The sequence below is a fragment of the Cyprinus carpio genome, unplaced genomic scaffold (genome assembly GCF_018340385.1).
Source record: "Cyprinus carpio isolate SPL01 unplaced genomic scaffold, ASM1834038v1 S000006502, whole genome shotgun sequence".
Classification (NCBI taxonomy): Eukaryota; Metazoa; Chordata; class Actinopteri; order Cypriniformes; family Cyprinidae; genus Cyprinus; species Cyprinus carpio.
The window spans coordinates 584614-600439 of record NW_024879170.1 but is presented as its reverse complement, the minus strand read 5'-3'; the positions used below and the strand labels follow the sequence as shown (position 1 = coordinate 600439).

General features: G+C 38.1%; 1 long non-coding RNA gene across 1 annotated transcript; it reads left to right on the top strand.

Moving 5' to 3' along the window:
- The first annotated feature begins 1251 nt into the window (after positions 1-1251).
- Positions 1252-9900, top strand: LOC109073687. Its single transcript, XR_006159348.1, has 7 exons — positions 1252-1633; positions 3369-3525; positions 5990-6251; positions 6336-6508; positions 6598-6662; positions 8815-8908; positions 9500-9900. It is a non-coding gene; the product is annotated as an uncharacterized LOC109073687 (long non-coding RNA).
- The last annotated feature ends 5926 nt before the right edge of the window (positions 9901-15826 follow it).

Sequence of the window (15826 nt, the reverse complement as noted above, 5' to 3'; positions counted from 1 at the left end):
ATAGGTCAAAGTTTACGCTGTGTTGAATTATGCTTATTAGTGGACTCTCAGAAAGGTTGCAGGCCTACCGTAACACTTCAAATAATAGCCCAGTCCCAGACGCCTGTCCCTTGGGGCAGAAACACATATTTAGACAACTAGGGATGCTCGATATTATCGGCCAATATTGGCTTTAAAAAAATATTGGTAAATATCGGTATCGGTTTTTGAAATGGTTTAAAATGACTAAAGTATGTCATTTTATACCTTATTGGAAAGCTCGTTTCATCTCAAAGCGAATGCAGACAAAATTTGAGTGTTGCTGTAGGTTGTTGGCCAACCAGCATAAACAGAGGGTTTGTAGAGTAAATAAATTCTTGAGCAGGGCAGATCTAAGCCCCAATGAGTGGAATGACTTGAATTTTTGTTCTTGTTTGGCTATTTGTTTTCATTTTACCTCAGTCAAAGAAATGTTCAGTTGGCATCTTCTCTCGAAGGGGTAGTAAGGACCCCGCACCCCAGTTAGCCTACCGGTTGCTGGCTAGTCCTTCCAAAACATTCAAATCCCCAGTATCAAGGGAGTCATGGAACAGTGGGCAGTAAGCCTATAAACGATCATATGTTTCGGTATCTGTATCGGCTAATATCGGCATCGGAAATTAAGCATTGGACAATATTGGTATATCTGATAACGGTACAAAATCAATGTCAAGCATCCCTACAACACCATACGGTTATCCACATGCATAGATGCCTGTCCCAATGGTCTATTTGGTCAAATAAAACTCCAGGATCCTATTCGAAGTTTTATGGTACTTCATTTTTGAAGATGAGGCCAAATAGCTCACAGACAGCTAGTCCCTTTATGGACATGAATATGATGCATTTATTACCTCTTAGGAAATTCAATATTTCTTAGAAAAGGACTTGCAGGAGGCCTCATCATCAATCTGTCTTCCACTTCTGTGTAGTTAGATGTCCTTGGACCAAGGAGTAGCATGTGTTTCTATCAACGTGTAGCTAACACCAACAATGACTGATGTGTTGGCTGTAAAAGGTACAGTAGATCTGTTTGAGAAAAAAATGAGGGAAAAACACTTGTTTTGTATTTTATCAATTATTAATGATTAATAAATTGTTGGCGTTTTAACTTTTGGTAAAGGAAAACACATCCAGCCCTCTGGAGAAGTGACGGTGACATCAGTGGTTAAAAGTAACTAATACTCTGAGTACTTTTTTTTTTTTTTTTTTTTTTTTTTTTTTTTTTTTAAACAAATTGTACTTTTACTTAAGTATTTCTCTAACACCAGTACTTTTACTTGTAATAGAGTAATAGCAATGTAACAGTACTTGTTGAGTACAGATTTTCAGTACTCTTTCCACCACTGCCTGTTATGCACACAACACCTAATTAGGCTCATTCATAATGAAGCCATCGAAGCAGTTAACGTTTGTTAATTCTCTCACATATCTTTTAATTTACGAATTTTACTGTATTTAATTGTTATTTGGTCAGGCAGTTCTTAAGACATCTATAAGGGGCCTGTATGCAAAGGTCTTGTTTCGCGCTCAAAACGTTAACAGTCCATTCGGAATGCAGTGCTGCTAGCTGTGAATTCGAGGAGAACTTCATATCAGACATTCACAAAGTGAGGTAAGTTGAAATATTATCTTGCCAGAAAAATAACACTGCAGATTGTACAGTGGTATTTTTGGTTTGTGCTGTTTAATCTGATGTAGAATCTAACCAAAAGGAAAAACAGCGGGAGAGGTTGGACAATAATTAATATATCACGATAGACTTTTATTCAAAAACGGTGATATGAGTTTTAAACACATTTCCGATATTTCGATATACATTACAGTATACGATTACAGCGTTTCACTGACTGGCGTTCATTCAAGCCGAACAGAAAGAGCTGCAAATGGCTACGTGAGTGATGACAAACACCACAGCAGGAGCCCAGCAGCAGTTGGCTGTGCTCAGCATAGACATATATTATATATTGAGCACAGGCTGCGCTCCGGCTTGAGTCGGCTGCGCCGTGAACGCCAGCCTGTGAAACGCCGTAATCATATACTGTAATGTTTATGGATGTTTATGCTGAGCACAGCTAACTGATGTCTCCTCCCTGACCAGCTCTCTCTGTTGTAGTAATAAAGATTTCTTTTAAATATGTGAAAAACAATAATGAACACAAGTTCTGCACAGAGGGTTTATTCCTAGCATGAACTAACGTTAATTATAGCAGCCTTTAACTGGCTCAACATGATAAATAGTCATCATTTAGCTAACATCTGGATGCGACAGCATTACTCAATTTACACCCAATTTATTACTTTATTACTTGTCTTTTTTGCTAGGTTTTGCCAAATGTAACACAAAACTATCAGACCTATAACTATTAGATTTTTTTTTATTAAGTAATTTTTTAACATGACTGTTTTATTTATGTATATATTTTTAGAGAAAAAAAAAATGAGGGTCAGTTGTGTAAATGAACACAGGCTTTTAGCTGTCGGCTCCGCTGCTTATAGCGCATTTTCTTTGTGCAACCACGTAACCATGAATTAATCTCGTTTAACTGCCACAAGAGGTGTCCAACTTATAATAGCCTAAAGCTCTCAATGAGGATACACATGTTTTTTCTATCCTCACTGCATTTAAATATAGCCTAACACTTAATTTTAATATAAAAATATCAATGATTAATTGAAAATCGATCGTTAATTCTCCTGATGATCGATGAAGACAATTTAATCGAATTTCCATCCCTAGTATTGACCGAAATTTGAAAATATATTGTGATACAAGTTTTGGCCATATCGTCCAGCCCTATCCTAGGCCTACTTGAGTTCCACAAATTGTAGCTTTTATCCTTACGTCAATTTATGGGGCATTTTAATCAGACCGAAAATCGTTCCAGGGCTGTAGGCTAACATTTACTCCAATGTAAGGCCATATTTAGTAATTTTCAGAGCCTTTCTGATGCAATCCGTTGCAGGAGGGCTTGCCCTAGCATGCTGTAACCGTCGTGGCCAGGGGTGGGAAGACACCATCACGCAAAAAATGTTTCAACTATTCAACCCCTGCCTGTTGTATTATATCTTACGGTTACGCTAGCACCCCCCACCCCCATCGTAGCTATGATCGCACCATGCCGCGTGCTCCACGAGGGGTTACCGCCACTCTCCTTTTTTGGCCAAGGAAAAACCCTGATATTGCTCAATTAGGTAGGCATAAAACTCCATGGTAAATGTCACCCTAGGGCAAACATTTTAGCTTACCACATGTGGAAATGTGTTTTACTTGACTGAATGATTTGAAGAGTTGCAAGTTGGAGCAAAAAAGAACCTTGCTAAATTGACTTATGCTCCTTTGTTTTTAGGTGCACTGAAGAGTAATGCAATGACTCAAAATGTGAACCGCAAAGAAGTGGAAATAGCGCTGGGGAAGTGGTTTACCGGCGCACGTGACCGTGGAGGGGAGAGGGCTGCAAGAGCCCAAAGAGAAAAAGGAGCGTCCACCACACAGATGCCATGAGTGTATTTTGTATTAATGTATTTTTTGGAGAGATGTTTTTTTTTTCAGAGATTTTTTTAAAATATATTTTTGATTTGTTTACCGGTATGTTGTGACATTTAAATTTAAATTTCTTGCAGTTCAAAGCGTCTAGTGTCTTGTATTTATCTTGGACTTATATTCATTCTTCGTTTTCTTTCTTATATTGTTTCCTTAAACCACTTGGCATGGTTGGGCTTAGATAGGCCTTGCATGAATTTCCCAGTTAGGACCCACATAAGATCCTTACAGACCCCACTTTAAGTCCATAGGGGCATTCACGGTTGAATCCTGGTGCAAGCCCACTTTAAACCCCTTTAGGCAGGTGGGGCCCAAATGGGTCTGACATGAATTACCCAGTTAAGACCCACATAAGACCCTTACAAGTCCCACTTAAAACCCATCTTGGCATCCACGGCTGGCCCCCGTGTGGATCCCGGGTGCAAGCCCATTTTAAATGCCCTTTAAGCAGGTGGGGCCCAAATGGGTCTGTCATGAATTGCCTGGTTAAGATCCCACATAACACCCTTATAGATCCCTTTTAAAGCCCATCTGGGCATCCACGGCTGGATCCTGGGTGCAAACCCACTTTAGACCCATTTGGGCAGGTGGGGCCCAAATGGGTCTGACATGAATTGCCCAATTAAGACCCATGCAGTACCCTTACAGGTCCCACTTTTTAGTACGTCTGGGCTTCCACGGCTTGCCCCAATGTGGATCCCGGGTGCAAGCCCATAATGGGGCCCACATTTGCCGCCCATGAAGCCCTCATCTGGGCCCCACATGTCATTGCTGGCTGGGCTGCGTATAGGGAGCGGCGGTACTGGCGGTTTATATGTATATTTATCCATAAACGGGTAAATATTAATTCTGCTGTTAAAAACAAATAAAGAAACTGTGTATGAGAGAATTATTTATTTATTAATTATGTGCAAACAGTGAGAAACTCTATATTATCTATATGTCACTTTCACTTTTCACTTTCACTATTTGAGCAGTGTGCGCATGTCTAAAAAAATCTATTCCGATTTGAAGTTTGTGACATATAAACGCACACATCAACCCGATCACTTTATTTAGCTTTCATGTTAACACTATAATCAAATTCATCAATTGTAATGAATTCAGTCCGATTGAACCAAAAAGTGTGCATGTAAACGTAGCCAGTGACATGGTGGAGGAGCGTGACCCTGCAGGCCCTTCAGAACAAAAAGAGAAGAAGCAAGTGGTGTCGATGCTGCTGTCCAGTGATGAAGAGCAGTACCCAGTACCGCCGCTCCCTATACGCAGAGTACGCAGTCTGCGTAGGGCACCAACTTCTAGGGGGGGCACCATCCCAGCTGCTCAAAAATAAATAAATTAATTAATAAATAGCCTAAATAACACGCGCCATTCCCCCATCCGCGCTCGCAACCGCTCGCGCCTCATGTTTGCTGCTGAATGCAAATGATGTATGGACATCTATGCCAGTGAAAAGACATCAGCAATCCGCCGCAGAGAAAAAAAAAAAGGAAAGAAAGAAAGAAAGAAAGAAAAGATGAAAACGAAGCCCGTGCATAGCTTTCAGGCACATTCATAATCCTGTGAAACTTTTTTGGCTGTTGACGTTAATAGCGTGTTTTAATGTCGGAAATAATTTCACCATCACCAACGGATCTAATATTCTCTCTGAGTTTCCTTGTTCCTTTACGAAAATTAGTCATGGTTTTAACACGAATAACACCGAATAAAACTGATCATTCTTTTAGTTTGGTAACTGCAAATTAACCATGTTTTTGTTGCTTCAAATAATAATTTACAAAGAAGTATTAAGATAAGATTTTTTTTTTTTTTGTGGTTATAAAAACAGACCTAAGCCAACAATAGCCTTTAAAATGACTTAAAATGCATTATATAAAAACGAGGCAATAATGATTGATTAATAAGGCTGTTAAAATACATAATGAAGGCTAATAAAAAATAAACAATTTATGTGCATTAATGTTATTACAAATGCCTGCAAAGGGAGCCAAAGGCCTGGTAATTGCTGCTGTTAAACTTTAAATCAAACAAATCCTTGTTGGCCAAACATTTAATTCAAATATTCACTTAATCTTTCATTTTTGGCCAGCTTTTTGCTATATGATGACACAGCCATTATAATTTCTTCAACAGAAACATGTGGACATCACAACCCTTACAAAAACAAACCATGGTTTTATCATAGTAAAACTACTTAATTTTCTTTTGTATGATTTCTGAATGCTTGAGACTATAAAATCAATCAGACAACTGTATTAATAAAGTCAGAGCCATAGGTAACTGTCTAGAGCTACAACTGTAAATTTAAACTACAATTTGTAAATAATACAATTTATTTATTTACTTTTATATTTAATTAAATTTTGACCCCTATCCTCCTGAGAACCAGAAATAAAAAGCTTTGTCAATTTTGTATTTTTGATTCAGACTGCGTACTCTGCGTATAGGGAGCGGCGGTACTGACGCCAGCGGTCCCACACTCTGCGCCACACCACTTCACGCCACCGGTCCCAATCTCCGTCTCACAGCATCCCACGCCAGTGGTCCCGCACTCCACGCCACAGCTCTTCACACCCACGGGACAGCTCTCCACACCAGCGCTCCAGCTCTTCTTATGAGTGCTCCCAAAAACCAGCTAGGGGGAACCAGCACAGAGAGGGTGGAGAGCTATTCCCATTAGATAATGGAAGTAAGTATACCACCTCATATTCTTACTGAAAGTGGTATTTTTTGCAAATGGGACAAATATTTTTCATTCCAATTTGACTTTCAGAATTCCAAAGGCGGGTCCTTTATCTTCTTTCTGATATTCGGGCAAAGCTGTCAGAGGTGGGCCAAAACCGTGAGCCCCCAGAGTCTCAGTTCCACCTTGAGAAAATGAACAGCAGGCGTGAGCTAAAAAATCTGGAAGGGCAACTGGCCGTTGAAGAAAAGATGAATGTGATGGTCAGTATAACTATGCCAGGCCAATACTAATACTGTTTTTTTCTGTGTTTCTGATGGTGAAAAAAATAAAAATTTCAAAATCTTTTCAGGTGTCTCGCTTAGTCAGGATTGGGGGTGCAGACCTTGAGGACTGTGTAAAAAATATGATGAAAAGGTAAATGATACCATGCTTTGGTGCATTTCTCAGATGACTCATGAGTTCATTCACTCAGACACGCAGAAGAGCCAGATGGCATGTTTAAATAACAGGATTCGGTGTCCACAAGCCCGGATCTGCTTATATGGACTCAATGCAGCCGGACAACAAGTTTCAATCACAAAATAGACTAAAACTAGGTAAAATAGCAGTGTGCCAAAACATTGCACGGTACGGTACGGCTTGCTTCGGCTCGCTTTAAATTAGGGCTGTAATCTCCCAGTCGATTAGTCGATTATTTGGTCGATACGTTCTGGCTCGACCAAAATTCTGATTGGTCAATTTTTTGCTGCATTCATTTCATCAGTTTTGCCGTGTTCATTTCAAAAGTTCTGCATTCGTTTTATCAGTTTTGCCGCGTTCGTTTTTGGATTAGCCCAACCCACTGGAGAAGAGAGACCGATTGAAGAAAGTAGGCTACTAGAAGGTTTGCTGATTAATGCTGAATATTATGTATTTAATTGTGAGAGTGTTTCATTCACAGTCAGATTTTTATTCTATTCACCAGTAGCAGTTTCCATGTTTCATTAACAGTTCTTGGTGTATTCACCATGGTAACTCTCGTTTCCATATTAACCCCAAAATGCTACTTTATTGTCATTTTGTGTTTTATATTGTTAAATGCCTGTGGTGGCTCATACCACAGGGTTCGTACAGGTGCTTGAAATCCTTGAAAGTGCTTGAATTTTGATGTTGTGTTTTCAAGGTTTAAAAAGTGCTTGAATTTTGGATAAAATGCTTGAAAATGCTTGAATTTGTAACTGTATTTCTTTCACAAGAAATATCTTTCTGACGAAATAGTTCTTTATTAAATGGAGAAAAAAAATGTAGCCCTTCAGAATCAGATACGGATTGATTTGTGTTACGTTGGCCAGAGCAAAAGTAGGCGGAGTTTTCATTTTGATTTCCACGGTTGTTTGGATGCACCGTTTTTATTGGCCAAGCGGTGGCAATAGTTAAACCATTTTAAACTTTGATTGCTGAGCTCCGCTTTGGTCCGAGTCGCGCGGGGCAAGACATTAAAATATATGGGCTTCATTTCATAGCGCAGCGCGGTCCGCGTCCTATCTGAAAGGGCCATTAGTGACAGAGTACTTGGTGTGATAATGTAATGTAAGTATTGCATGTCCGTTATGTTCATTTGTGGAATATGCAGTGAACATTGCCATTTGGAGAATGTTGCACTCCTGTTTGTCATTGTGCACGAAACTTCATGACAACAAATCATCAGAAATTTTGCTGACTTGTGCACGTCTTCAAGTGCCCTCTTTACGTTTGTCCTAATGCCTGTTAGTTGTCCGTGGATTTGCCTATATTTGGCGTTTAAAATGGAAACGTCTTTAGACATGGAAATTATCAACATTTATTTATAATTATGTAAACATTCTTAACATATTTAAATCCCTAACGCCGCCTTCACACTAGCAGTTGAAATCGTTCTAATCTCTCCGCCATTTTTGTTCTACTCGCTTCCAACGCTTTTCATCGGTGTAGTACGACATCCGCCGGGGGTGTATTGCGTCTTACGGAGCTGATTTCAACTGCCAGTGTGAAGGCGGCGTAACACCAGTTATTTTCTGCAAACTATTTACAACCACATCTCTCACAACATTCCAAATGAATACTTGACAGCAAAACACACTAACCCTTTCTCTTTCTCTCAACATGTAGTGGTCTAGCTTTTGTTAAAACCAGTAACTTTGTATTAGCACCTACTGTATTATTTCTCCTATATGACATATCGCTTATTGCTTCCTGAACTCTTTGTGTTTTGGATAAAAGCATTTGCTAAATGACTAAATGTAAATATAAATGTAAACTCATTAGAACCCATTATAATTCTAAATTTTGTGCGAATGCACCACACAAAAAAAATCAGATGTGGGGGTATAATTTGTAAATCAGAAGAAAATACTAATCTGAACAGTGCAATATTGTTGTAGAAATGTTGATGATGATTCAGGAAATGCACCAAGTGATGGTGAAAAACTGTAAGACATTCCTTTTCTGCTTGAAGGCTCAGCTGTTCTTGTCACTTAGTTGTATTGTTCAATAATCTTAACAATTAATGATTACTGATATTACTTGGTTGTCTTTTTTCTTTTGTCAGAGTTCTTACCAACAGATTGATGGCAACAATGAACATGGACGGCTCAGGATGAAGAAGGCCTTTGGAAAAACACGGCTATGCCGTGTTATAATAGGTACTACATTACTTTTTTTTATGATTAGATGATGTACTGTTGTATCTATCCAGTGTTACCCATTGTGCGGCAAACTTTTAGCCATCACAGATGCACAGTGGCAATACTGTAGGGGTGTAACAATTAATTGTGCAATTATTATGCTCAGTTTCTCAATAAATTATGGTCAAATGCTGCCACATCCAAAACCAGAGGGCGCTCTCATGCATAAACTCAAAATATGCAGTTGTTTATCTAAAAATTTTCAGACAATATTAAAAGCACAGGTTTTAAATGTGTGAATTATGTTATACCTATGCCACCTTTAGTTAAGATGGGTAGCACTTATCATCAGTTAAATTTTTCATCCGAAAAACGAAAAGTTGGACATTGAAAAATTGGATTCAGTTTTTCTGTTTTCCTGCTGTTGCAGCTCACTTGAAAAGAATGGTGAGGAGGATCACTGAGCCACTAGATGGTTATCCATGCTTATTTAAAAAGTTAATTACTTTGTGGATTTACAGTACATGTACAAGTGATGCTTGCTGAAAAATGTATGCTGTATTTTAATGTCTTAAAATGAGTGCTAATTGTGGCTTTATATTCATTAAGGTGCTGTACAGCAGTCGAAACCTTCTGCGTCAGAGGCCGAAATAAAGAAATACATGGGCAGCTATCTCCAGTCTGCTCCTGATAGATATGGGGGTATGGGACGGCAAAAGGGGAAATCGGCCATTGCATTCTGTTGTAGAATGCACCTATTGTTTATCTACAATGTTTCTGTTCATTAATTTGTTTATCTACGAAACAAATTACAAAACTGGTTTTATTTTAATTTAACTTGCTCTTTGTTTTTAAAGGTCTTGAGAGCTTTGATGTAAAAACCTGTAATATGTCTGTCGTGATGACACAAAATGCAATTGTTCATCAATTAAGATTTATATCAGATTGAAATTTATATATAAAATTCTGATATAAACCAGTGGATTTAATAAAACATGTCTTGCGTTTAATACTGTTTTGTCATTATTCTTGTGGTCTAGAATAGGACATCAATGTGTTAAAAAATGTACATAGCTTATGTAATTTGATCAGGTTGGTTACAGATCCATTACGTTCCTGTTGAGAAAGCGTAATTCGTAATATTTATTATTATTTTATACTTTTTTAAATATACTTTATGTTAATTTCAATTACTGGCAAGAATACTTTTTTGAGTGTATTGTAACCTCTGTTCCCTGATGTTTTTATGCATTCCTGTTAAAGACATCAAGTTCTTAACTTGTTGTTCTGGGTAAATTAATATTTTGTTCTAACAAATGCCTTTTGCCTGAAGGCTTTACATTAATCAACAATATGGTAATGAAGAAACCCCTGAAAATACGAATGAAGCTTGCTACACAAGTGTAGAGTTCACAAGTTGAGAAGAAACTGTTTCCAGTAAAATAAAAATGGCAGAGAAGTAGTATGACTGAACCTTTTGAAAGACAGTTAAGGTATCGTTGGATGCAAGACAATCAAGCAGACGAGTTTAAGGGTAGTAGCGCTGTTTTACTGAGGATTACAGACATGTGGGGAAAACATCTGCATCTTTCTTCCCTCATCTGGGTTTACTCATTCACTACTCCCATTATACATTTTTTTAATGCTCAGAAAATGTTAACAGAATGCTTATAGTTTCATTACAATCAAACACAGAGACATGCATGACGAAGTGAAGAATGTGTCAAAGTTATTTTTAACATTATGTCAATTAAGGTAAATGATGAGAGACAGTGAAGATATTCTTGCTCATATCAGTCTCATAAGGACAGAGGGGTACATTTTCTTTTAACTTAAAGTGAACTTGTATGCTGTTCTTCAAAATATAATTAGAGATTGTGTGATAACTTTTCAAAACACAGCAATCAATCTATGTTTTAAAGTACATGAAGAAATCTATTGTGTTTATGTTCACAGCTGTGCTTCATGTTTACAGCACATGCGAAGAACTGGTTAAAAACCACTGGCTGCACATTAACCTCTAACTGAAGCCAAGTACTTATTATATTTATTTATTTTTGGCTTCATGATTGACTTATTTTTATTATTTTTTTGCAGTTATAAAAAAAAAAAAGACAGAAAAGGAGAAGTGAACAGATGATTAGCAAAATGTTGTAACAATCTGTGAGGCTCTATTCAGCCTGTCCTCTGTACTGAACTTCTATTATAATGTACAGGCAAGCCTTCGGTACACGCTAACACAATGTAACGAGTGGACAACTGCCCTCTTTGATATTGACAGTTCGGATATATCTGCTCCCCATTTTGTAATCTACACGTGACCAGAGGAAACGTCTGGCCGCTTACAAAAAAGTTAGAGTTCAGTTGAGTTCCGCCCACACAAACTGCTTTCAATTGATTTTCATTTGCTTGTATGAAGGTGTTGACACGTTTGCAGACACCAGTTTCAGAGCCGATCTTTCTTTCACTGATTTCATTGGTACACATCTCCCTATTCACAAAAGGAGCCCGATGCTGATCGAGGAAGTTTTGATAACGACGCCATGCATACGCTGAATAACCATGAGTGGAGGATGACACACTCAAGACCAGCAGCAGAATCACAGTGGACTGATGAATCTCCATCACCTGCTGAACAACACACACATCACATTTGACTAACTCAAGCAGTTTAGACATGATTCATTAAGAACATGCTTCATCAAATAAACGACTGAACCAGCCACGTGTTTTTAGATCTTAGTTACGTTAACCCAGCTGTGCACTTTTTCATACATACACCGTTGCAGTGCTGTAACTGTGTTCAAGACAAATGTCTTGTATATCTTACACTTCCTGAGTTAAGTTCTGAAGTTCTTACCTTGTTGTTCTGGGTAAATGAATATTTTGTTCTTTCTTCTTTTGCATGAAGGCTTTTGATGAAACTTGCTCCAGACGTGAGTATTTATTGAAAACCGAACTGATCTTTGAACACTGGAAAGTGCAAACATGGCCTTGGCCAATTGATCTGGTTGACGGGAATTCCATCAGCCTTTTTTATTATTTGCAAATATTTAAAAGGAAAACACGAATGATGTTTCAAAGTCCGGTTTACCACACCTGAGCTCCTACAGAATGATCTAAAACATCCAGACGGTTGATCTGATTGTTTTCCTCTGAATCAGTGGTTGTCAGATCAAGTAGCACATGTGATCAAACTGAAGCGTCACTAGCATGTGAACGGTCTATCCGTGTCGTTCACAGTCAATGGAAGAGCGTGGGCAATGCCTTCTACTGATTACACAGAACTACACTGCAAAAAATGCCCCCCTTGAAACGAGCAAGATGTGCTTAAATCTAGTTAAAGTGTACTAAAATCAAGCAAAAAAATCTGCCAATGGGGTAAGCAAAACTGACTTGATAAGAATTCTTGAAAATAGCATAAATATCTAGTCACTAATAAATGCAATTGGATCTTAAAACTAGACAAAAATGCTTAAAGCTGTGCAGTTTTTTTTTAATAAGAATTTAATAATAAATACATTTAGTGAAAATTGCATTAAAACTAGAATATTGTATCTCAAATCTAGTCACTAAAAATACTGTTAGGTCTTATAACTAGACAAACATACTTATAATTATGCAACTTTCACTTTTTATAAGAACTGAATAAGTAATTTTAATGCAGATTGCATTAAAACTAGAATATTTAACCTTAAATTCAGCTTATTTTGATTTTTTAAAGATGCACAATAACCTGAAAATAGATTAAAATTCTTGAAACACCCCAATAAAGAAACATAAAAATATACTAAATGAATAAACAAACAACTTAAGTTTTGCTGAACATTTATTAAAGAACCTCCTCTTAAACAAATGGAGCATATAAGCAGGATGAACTGATTCCAAGGCTATTCAACTGACACATTTACACACACACACACACACACACACACACAACAAGCATATCAACCGCAAATGTTCTGCACAGAGACATGCCTCAGTCTATAAGCTGCATTCACTATAACCTCAAACAGCAATTACTCAGTGAATGTATTGCATTTATGTATGGCCATACCTGTCAACACTCCCGTTTTTCCCGGGAGTCTCCCGTATTTCACACCTATCTCCCGCCCCCCTCCCGTTTTGTTATTTCTCCCGGGAAACTCCCGTAATTTGTATGGCCCTACCTCGTAAAGACATCAATCACATCAATACATTATTCCAAGGTTGTCCAGTTGCCAGATCTTGTATGAAACGTATCGCAATAGATACTCACACAATAGAGACATCATACAATTTTGAACCCATTTGTGACTTCAACCTGGCAACCTACAGCTCTGTTGCGCAGTTGATATCTGCGCAGGTAGACGGGGGAATTTGAATCAAACGTCACTAAAAATGGCATTAGAAAGCTCAGGTGGTGCCACGGCGAAAAAACTAAATACAGGTCCTTCTCAAAAAATTAGCATATTGTGAAAAAGTTCATTATTTTCCATATTGTAATGATAAAAATTAAACTTTCATATATTTTAGATTCATTGCACACCAACTGAAATATTTCAGGTCTTTTATTGTTTTAATACTAATGATTTTGGCATACAGCTCATGAAAACCCAAATTTCCTATCTCAAAAAATTAGCATATCATGAAAAGGTTCTCTAAACGAGCTATTAACCTAATCATCTGAATCAACTAATTAACTCTAAACACCTGCAAAAGATTCCTGAGGCTTTTAAAAACTCCCAGCCTGGTTCATTACTCAAAACCGCAATCATGGGTAAGACTGCCGACCTGACTGCTGTCCAGAAGGCCATCATTGACACCCTCAAGCGAGAGGGTAAGACACAGAAAGAAATTTCTGAACGAATAGGCTGTTCCCAGAGTGCTGTATCAAGGCACCTCAGTGGGAAGTCTGTGGGAAGGAAAAAGTGTGGCAAAAAACGCTGCACACAAGAAGAGGTGACCGGACCCTGAGGAAGATTGTGGAGAAGGACCGATTCCAGACCTTGGGGGACCTGCGGAAGCAGTGGACTGAGTCTGGAGTAGAAACATCCAGAGCCACCGTGCACAGGCGTGTGCTTTTGAACCAGAAACAGCGGCAGAAGCGCCTGACCTGGGCTACAGAGAAGCAGCACTGGACTGTTGCTCAGTGGTCCAAAGTACTTTTTTCGGATGAGAGCAAATTTTGCATGTCATTCGGAAATCAAGGTGCCAGAGTCTGGAGGAAGACTGGGGAGAAGGAAATGCCAAAATGCCTGAAGTCCAGTGTCAAGTACCCACACTCAGTGATGGTCTGGGGTGCCATGTCAGCTGCTGGTGTTGGTCCACTGTGTTTTATCAAGGGCAGGGTCAATGCAGCTAGCTATCAGGAGATTTTGGAGCACTTCATGCTTCCATCTGCTGAAAAGCTTTATGGAGATGAAGATTTCATTTTTCAGCACGACCTGGCACCTGCTCACAGTGCCAAAACCACTGGTAAATGGTTTACTGACCATGGTATTACTGTGCTCAATTGGCCTGCCAACTCTCCTGACCTGAACCCCATAGAGAATCTGTGGGATATTGTGAAGAGAAAGTTGAGAGACGCAAGACCCAACACTCTGGATGAGCTTAAGGCCGCTATCGAAGCATCCTGGGCCTCCATAACACCTCAGCAGTGCCACAGGCTGATTGCCTTCATGCCACGCCGCATTGAAGCAGTCATTTCTGCAAAAGGATTCCCGACCAAGTATTGAGTGCATAACTGAACAGAATTATTTGAAGGTTGACTTTTTTTTGTATTAAAAACACTTTTCTTTTATTGGTCGGATGAAATATGCTAATTTTTTGAGATAGGAATTTTGGGTTTTCATGAGCTGTATGCCAAAATCATCAGTATTAAAACAATAAAAGACCTGAAATATTTCAGTTGGTGTGCAATGAATCTAAAATATATGAAAGTTTAATTTTTATCATTACATTATGGTAAATAATGAACTTTTTCACAATATGCTAATTTTTTGAGAAGGACCTGTATAGCTGCAAATATAACAACAGCTGGTCGAAGGAATAATTTCTTATCACGAAGCAGCATCGACAATTCCCATGTTTTTTGCAAAGTATGTCGCACTGATTTCAGTATCGGACCCGGTGGGAAAACGACGTAACGCAGCACAATAAATCCCAACGGCACAATCGCGCTGTGGAGGCACAAAGGGCTTTATCTAAGTCTGCTACTTATAATTATAATTCTGGATGTAAGAAACACTAGGAAACGCCTTCATGTTAAATACATGAAGAACAGTACTTCGTGTATTTAACATGAAGGTGTTTCCATGTACTTCAAATAGGCTACATTAAATTTTTTGTTACATGTTCCACATCCACCGAAGTGTTTCCTTTTATGTAATATAAAATTTGTTATAATAAAGATAAATAAAAAAGAAACATGAATAAGTCTCATTATTATCACAATAATTCTTATTAATAATTATGTATTATGTATTATGTGTATCTAACTTGCCTCTGACCCGCCCCAAACCCAAACCCCATCTGTTGAGTCCCGCCCCCGCAATAATATACAAATAGTGAGTTCACTGTCACTGCAATTAGCAATTATTATTGTTTAATTAGCTCATAGTAAAGAAATTGTTAATTAACTAGGAGTAAATAGATTAATTCTGTTCAACTCACATTTATTTGTATAGCGCTTTTCACATTACATATTGTTTTAAAGCAGATTTACAGAGAATGCATGTCAACATTACAATTTAGAGTGATCTGTTATCAAATGGCTGTCCAATTTTAGTAATTTCAGAAATGTACATATACAAATCACAGTTAGCTAATAATGTTTTAATTTAAGGTAGAAAACAATGAGCTCATGGAAGTAATGAATAGATGTTAACAATGATTAGGATATATAGCAAAATTCATGGAAAGGTCATGGAAAATGGAAAAATGTCATTAATTAAG